This window comes from Camellia sinensis, chromosome 10 (genome assembly GCF_055761805.1).
Source record: "Camellia sinensis isolate YWXY chromosome 10, ASM5576180v1, whole genome shotgun sequence".
NCBI classification, from domain to species: domain Eukaryota; kingdom Viridiplantae; phylum Streptophyta; class Magnoliopsida; order Ericales; family Theaceae; genus Camellia; species Camellia sinensis.
This window is the reverse complement of record NC_138970.1, coordinates 44,410,254-44,418,025: the sequence shown is the minus strand read 5'-3', so window position 1 is coordinate 44,418,025 and position 7,772 is coordinate 44,410,254. Positions and strand designations below refer to the sequence as shown.

The 7,772-nt window shown below is 34.4% G+C and overlaps 1 long non-coding RNA gene across 1 annotated transcript; it reads left to right on the top strand.

Moving 5' to 3' along the window:
- The first annotated feature begins 410 nt into the window (after nucleotides 1-410).
- LOC145801080 (uncharacterized) lies at nucleotides 411-3,016 on the top strand. Its single transcript, XR_014341973.1, has 2 exons — nucleotides 411-1,002; nucleotides 2,680-3,016. It is a non-coding gene; the product is annotated as an uncharacterized LOC145801080 (long non-coding RNA).
- The last annotated feature ends 4,756 nt before the right edge of the window (nucleotides 3,017-7,772 follow it).

Genomic DNA, 7,772 nt, shown 5'->3' with positions numbered 1-7,772 from the left:
GCCACCGTCACCACCCACCCACGCACCACCACCACCCGTCACCTACCCGCTACCACCAACCACCACCGGCCATCCGCCATCCGCCACCACCACCCACTCGCTACCACCCACCACCCGCCACCGTCACCCACCACCCGCCACCGTCACCCACCACCACCCACTCACCCGCCACCAGCTACCCACCACTCACCGTCACCACTTTCTAGCACCGTCTTCCGCCGCCACTTGCCACCATTGCCATTTCTCACTTTTTTTTTATATTTTTAAATTTTTTAAAACATTTTGTCAATTACCAAACACGTTTGTAGTTTATGTTTTTCTAAAAATAAACAAAAATCAGTTTATAAAATTTTTATAAATATAAACTGAAAACGTAAACGTTACCAAACACACCGTTAACATTTGCGGACAAAAAAACCAATTTGGTGACCAAATGTGTGAAAATTTTAGACAAAACAAATGGTTCTCTTTTTAAGCAAAACAGATTGTTCTCTCTTACACAGATGCTCCTTTACAACCAAACATCACCCACCTCTTTTCACCGCAGATCACCGTCGCTCACCGTATGTCGCACATCGCCGCCACTGTAGATCACAGGTTCTCTCTGCCTCTCTCGCTCTCGTTCTCGGTTTGTCTGTCTGTCTGTCTCTCTCTCTCTCTCTCTCTCTAACCCAAACAAACCAAACAAAAATGGAGAAATCAGAAGGAGAAGAGTACTTGTTCAAGATAGTGGTGATTGGGGACTCAGCGATGGGAAAATTGAACTTGCTCTCGCGATTTGCGAGAGACGAGTTCGATTAAAAGCCCCAGTGGGAATAGAGTTTCAGACCTAGGTGATGGAGCTTGATGGCAAGGAGATCAAAGCCCAGGTCTGGGACACCGCCGGCCAAGAGCGCTTCCGCGCCGTCACCTCCAGAGGTGCTGTTGGTGCTCTCATCATCTACGATATCACTCGCTGGGCTACTTTCGATAGCATCAAGCGGTGGCTTGATGAGCTCAAGAGTAAGTCGATTATATTTTAATCGATCTATTTATTAGTTGTTCTGTTTTGTGGGTTTGATTGCTTGTTATTGAAGTTGTTGCTGTGAATTTGAATCTGTGTTTGAATAATCATTTCGGGTGTTTTAATGATTTTGAAATTGAAACCCCAAGTAGTGGATTTTTCTGGATTTTGGTCAATTCTGAAGATTAGTAATGTGGGTATTGCTTGATTTTGCTTTGTTTTGTGCTGGAATTTTTTAGGCCGTGATTGGATGCTCTGAATTAGAAATTGGTATTGGCATGGTTGTCTGATGCATTCTTCATTGGCAAAAATATCACGTTTTGTTAGAAAAAAAAATGAAATATTACCGGAATTTTTATACAAAATATAAGTCACATTGATCGGTCTTTACTTTTAAAATGAGCTGCCACATTATTCTAGATCATACAAAAGTGGATATTGGATCCAACTATGGTACAAAAGTGGAAATTTTGGGTTCCATACCAAAAAAGAAAAAAGAAAAAAGCAAGGTATTAATAGTGTATTAGGGTCATCTCCTGGTATGAAAACCGCTTGATTTTTTGGAAATCTCTTTTTTTTTTTTTTTTTTTTTTTTTTATATCCTGTTTAATATTGCTAATCAATGGCTGAAATTTTTTAGAATCCAAATACAATGATAAGAGATAATTATTGGGCATGGTTTCGAAAAACCGTTTTGTTTTTGGTAGTATAGAAAAGTCCTGGATAATAGAGTGACATACCGACTGTATATGATAATGGGTGACTCTGGCTTGACTTGTTTGTTTGCATAACAACAGAACCTAACATAATGACTTGTTTGTTTGTTTGTTTTGTTCTGTATATATAGGATGATTCTTTACTTGAACAACATTTTTCTAGTATTAAATAAAAGTAGGCATACACTTATAATTTATTCATAGGTGTAATGCAATAATAGGATGCTACATACAGACAGTGACCATGGTCCTCTACCCTTTTTTTTCTTTTTTCTTTTTTTTGGCTTCTATTCTATATTGTCTACATCATGTAAGAGGAGCTTATATCGAGGGGAAAATTTTGATAAGGCATATCTGACTGAAAACAACAGATCACATTGGTAACTAGTGGAAATAATTGGGTGAAGGATTGTCCTTTGCATTAATCTATTCAGAGCACAAAAAACTTAACACCAGTTTTTCTTCTCTTTTCTTTCTTCTTCTTTTTTTTATCTCTTTTCCTGCTGGGAAATTGGTTTCTCGAGTATGAAAATGTAAGAGGAATTTAAAGAATCAATATTAATAGTCATTCTGTGTAAAATAATCGGTACTCTGCTAAAAAACCTGTCTATAATGAAAACCTATCTATAATTTTTTTTTGTTGATAATGGCTTATTATTTATTTTGCTTGTAGGTGGTTTATTGGCTATAGGTAGCAACACTCCTATTTGAATGAACAATCCTATTTATTGCAGTTTGGACATACTAATCCATGCAGCCCTCCTTGAGCTTGTTGCTCTTGAGTATGACCCCATGCACCTCAGTTTGAGGGTTCAAATCCTAATAAAAAAAATTGTTTTTTCCCCTTTGTTTTCTCTTTCCCATTTAGCTTAATAGTTTTAGTTTGACATCTTGAATACTCTCTTTAATTACTTGGTGATCAAAACAAATCTTTGAGTATACATTTTCATGTCATTGTAGAGATCTGGTAGGATTGAAGAACAAATTGAAATGCTTCAACATTAAAGTGAAGACTATTTTGGAAGAAAAGGTCATTGGAGAACTTGGCCTGGGCATACTTATAGCAAAATAATTTCAAGTCCTTGGAAGAGCTTTATTATGCAGCAGGTTATTTATTTTGGTGTACGAAGAGCATTTGTTCTGTATATGGAAGACATTTATTTTTGTACAATCCTCTATTTTGGAAATTCAGTATTTTTGTATATAATATTTAATTTAGATGTATTATACTTGGTTGGTGTGGATTTGTATGATATTTGGAATATGATGTTACAAGTTAAAGTTTTTAGATAGTTGATATTGAAATGGGTATTATTGATAATGGATTTAGATTATAATTGATAAATGTACTATTCTGTATATGTACAGGTCACAGGTTGCATTGATAATGGAATGCATATAATTTAAAAATTAATAAAAAAATATTCAATTTGTGCATTTAAAAAAAAAATAATAAATAGAGCTTTTGGCAACTAAAAAATTAGTAGCTAAAAAGGAGCACCATAATTTAGAGACTAAAAAATTGGTAGCCAAAAATGAGTGACACGGTTTTAGCGACTAAAAAATTGGTAGCTAAAAAATTGAAGATGAATTTTTTTTTTTCTTTTTGGCGACTAAATATGTTCTTTTGGGCAACTAAATTTTTAGTCGTTAATTGACGACTTTCGGTGACTAAAAAAAAATTAATCGTCAATTCTTTTGCCGAAAATTAGTCAACGACCAAACGGGCGACCAAAAATTTTAGTCGGTAAAAATCTTTGGCAACTAAAAATTGACTTTTGGCGACTAAAAATTTAGTCGCCAAAAGTGTAATTTGTTGTAATGAAACATGAAAGTTTCAAGATCACAAACTCCTTTGCATAAACACTCATATCCTGACTGAAATATAAAAGCGAATAAAATTACAACTGAATGAAGTTTTATCAAATAGGATTGCTAATTACAAAATCCTAACAATAACTACATTCTACAATTTTTCATCATTAAATTCTATTTAAACACACTACAGCAAATCTGGATTGTTGTAATGACATATTCTTATTGAGTGATGATATATATATATATATATATAAATTTTATATAGAATTTTCAAACACAATGCTATATCCTAATGGTGACTTTTCACTATAAAACAAAACATTCATAAACATGATTTATATTTACAACAATATCACTATCACAACATTTTTATGAAGTTTTTTGTATAAATTTTTATATATGAATATAATTTTTCATTTTTATTTCCACTATTTTATGTAGATTAGATCAATTTAATCTAAATATATTTAAAAAGTATAAAATTTGTACAAAAAACTTTTAAAAAATTCATTGAATACAACAAAATTAGATAATGTATTGATTTATTTTTATTTTTTATTTTTTTTATTTTTTGTATTTGGTGAATTTTTTAAAAAAAATCACAAAAAATTATACTTCTCAAGTATATCTAGATTATGTGTATCCAAAAAATTAAAATAAAAATTGATTAAAATATTTAAAAAATGTAATAAAAAAAAACATGCAAAAAAAAAAAAACTTAATTTTTTGTATGAGTTAAACTAAAGAAGATGATCAAAACACACACTTGTAATCTCTTAACTTAGTGCATTCCTTTCGTAGTGTGTTTCTAACTCATATCCTCATTACTATGGCTAAACTCAGGCTTAGGAATGCCTAGGATGAAATGAGGATGCAAAAATGCACTTGAAAACATTTTCCAAAACTTACTGAAAACAAGGTCCACACTCGAGCTTGTCTTTCCTCACTCGAGCGAACATGCAAAAAGTGGGGGTTCGCTCGAGCGTGACTTACCTCACTCAAGCGAACTGTAAACTTTGAAAAAGTATTGGTTGCTTGTTTTTCACGGTCGACGGACGCTCAATCCTCACTCGAGCGTGAGACTCAGACCCTCGCTTGAGCGTCACTTTTGTCGCTCGAGCGTGCTGCAAAACACATGAACTTCTGGATACATGCATTTCACGCTCAAGTGAGCTTCCAGTCACTCGAGCGGAAATGCACGCACTCAGAGTGCTCGCTCGAGTGTAAACTTCTACGCTTGAGCGTGAATTCAAATTATGGAATTTCCATATTTGATCTCCAAGCTTCAAACTCAAATTTAACGCTTCAAAACTCATCCTCTTGGGCCAAATTTCTGGAAATCATTTAGAAACTCACAAAATATCATTGTTTGAAGATCATTTTATAAAATCAAGGCCCAAAAGCATGCCAATTGTTCACAATTTCAACTTAAACTTTATGAATGTTCCATGAATATAACATGCATGGATTTCTTGGTCTTGAGCTTCTCAAAACAAGATCAAATGCCACAAAACATCTTGAAACTTGATGTTTTCCCTAAATTAAGATGAATTTCAAACATGCATGAGAGAATTCTTGGAAATCATGCTCAACTTGTAAAGGAATAGACATGCATGCATGGTATGGTCCTTCTACCATCTTATTTAGCTCAAGACTTGCTTAAGTCAACATAATCCTCACGAATTCATGTCTACAACACATAACTTTTTGAATTAATAGTCAAAAGCTTACCTATAGTCTTGAATTACTCTTGTTCTAGCACAATCTTGAAGAATTCAAGCCAAAACCTTCAATTCTCTTTAATCTCTACACTTTCTCTCTCTAAAAGTGAACTCACTCTCTCTCTAGAATACAATCTTAGATTTTGCACTCAAGAAAGGGGCAAAGATAAGCTAAAATGAGCTTAAGGGCTCATATATATAGTTATGATGCCATAATACATTAATTGGAACATTAGGCTAACCAAACACAACTTAATGAATCAAACTGAATCAATTTTTAATTAAACTTACCACAGTGTTCTAAAAATTCTAATTAACATATTAATGTAACTAATTTCAGTTTCAGAAGCTGTTAGGTTTTATTATTGGCAATCCCATTTGACAAGGATTTCTTTAAGAAGTTGATTTTCTTCCAAAACTAGGATTACTTTTGGATTTCTATAAGTAATTGGATTTCTTCCAAAACTATGATTACTTTTGGATTTTCTATAAATAGTTGGTTTTCTCCCAAAACTATTTAATTCCTCCAGATCTTCTTTTTGGTTCTTAAGGTTTATATCTGGGGATATTTTGTTAGATTTCTTTGATGTTTTATTGAGTATTCAACTCATGGTTTAAAGAGAGTACATCAAAGGTTTTGTTTGTTATACACAAGAGAGAGAGAGTTGTTCTTCGGTGGATTCTGAAGAATTCGAGCCTGAAGCTTCGGTGGATTCTGGAGTGGATTCTAGAGTGGCTCATCGTAAAGACAATTTCGAGGTGAAGACGGGGTTGGAAGAGGCACATAGACGTTGGTTCAATTAGGCGTGGATTCGCTAGGTAATTGAGAGTATACCTGTGTAATTCCTTTAAATCTTCTTAGTGGATTGTTTTGTGGCTGTTGCCCGTGGTTTTTTAATCACAGTTGGAGGTGTCCAATTGTGGTTTTTCCACATTAAAATCGTTGTGTTGATTTGTCTTGATTGTTTGATTGGGATTGTTATATACTGCTTAAAATTGTTACATAATCACAAATCAATATCTAGGAGATTTCTAGATTTTTCGATTTGGTATCAGATCAGGTCGTTCTATTTTTTTTAAAAAAAATTCTTTTAGAACGAGATATTGTTTGATTTGTGATAATGGATTCAATTTGTGAGGGAAATTCTATGGTTCGACCACCCTTACTTGACGGATCCAATTATTCTTTTTGGAAAGCTCGGATGAGATCGTTTTTAAAATCTATTGATGAAAAAGTTTGGCAATCTGTCATGAATGGGTGGACCGAACCAACAATTATCATTGATGGAGTTACAATCCCCATACCAATTGATAAGTGGGACACAATTGATTACCAAAATAGTAGCTAGAATAGTAAAGCCATCAATTCTCTCTTTTGCGCTGTCACACCTGAAGAATTTAGTCGTATTTGTAATTGTGAAGTCGCAAAAGAGGCTTGGGATATCTTACAAACTATTCATGAGGGCACTCCTTCTGTTAAACGGTCAAAACTTCAAAGGCTCACGTCTAGTTTCGAAAACCTTTCAATGAAAGATAGTGAGACCTTTGATGAATTTTATGCGAAGTTGAGTGACATTGTAAATTCCAGCTTCAATTTAGGTGAAAAAATTCCAGAATCCAAAGTTGTGGGAAAAATTTTGAGATCCTTGCCTGATTGGTTCCAACCAAAAGTTATGGCTATTGAGGAGGCTCAAGATGTTGACAACCTCAAGCTGGATCAGTTGGTTGGAAATCTCCAAACTTATGAGGCACACAGGAATTTCAAAAAGAAACAAAAAGATACTATTGCTTTTAGTAGTGCTCATAGAGTTGGAGAGGATTCTGATGAGGATTATGAGATAGATTCCAAGATTACAGCTGCTTTTGTTAAACAATTTAAAAAATCTTTTTTGAAAAAGAATCCTAATCTTTTGGAATCTACTCATACTCGTAAATCTAAAGGCAAAGATAAATTCAAAATTAATTCTATTACCAAGAAGGAGAAAGGAAAGATACAAGGGAACTCTGAAAGAGTCCAATGCTATGAATGCCAAGGATTTGGCCACTTTGCTTCAGAATGCCCCACTCGTTTGAGGAAGAAGAAAGCCCTCGCTATCACTTGAGATGATGAATCAGAATCTGATGAAGATGAAAGTGACAACGAAGACCAAGGCGAAGAGGGACATAAACAATTCCTTGCTTTCATGGTGGCTTCCGAAGCTGAAGGACAAACAGGTTCTCCGAAGAGGTCAGTTGAGAATATCACTGATGATGAATCCTTGGAGAGTGATCATGAAGAGCTTGAGCAAGCTTATGAAAAGTTGTATGAGGAGTCTCTTAACTTATTCAAATTGAATGACAAACTCACAAAGAAACTCAAAGCATGTGAAAGTGAGAAAGTCAAACTTAAGGAGGAGATTTCCGAGGCCAGGATTGATGCCATCAAGGTAGCTGATGATCGACAAGTTCTTTTTGCAAAACTGTTGACTTGTGAGACAGAAATGAATGAGCTACTGCAAACCCATGCCATGTATG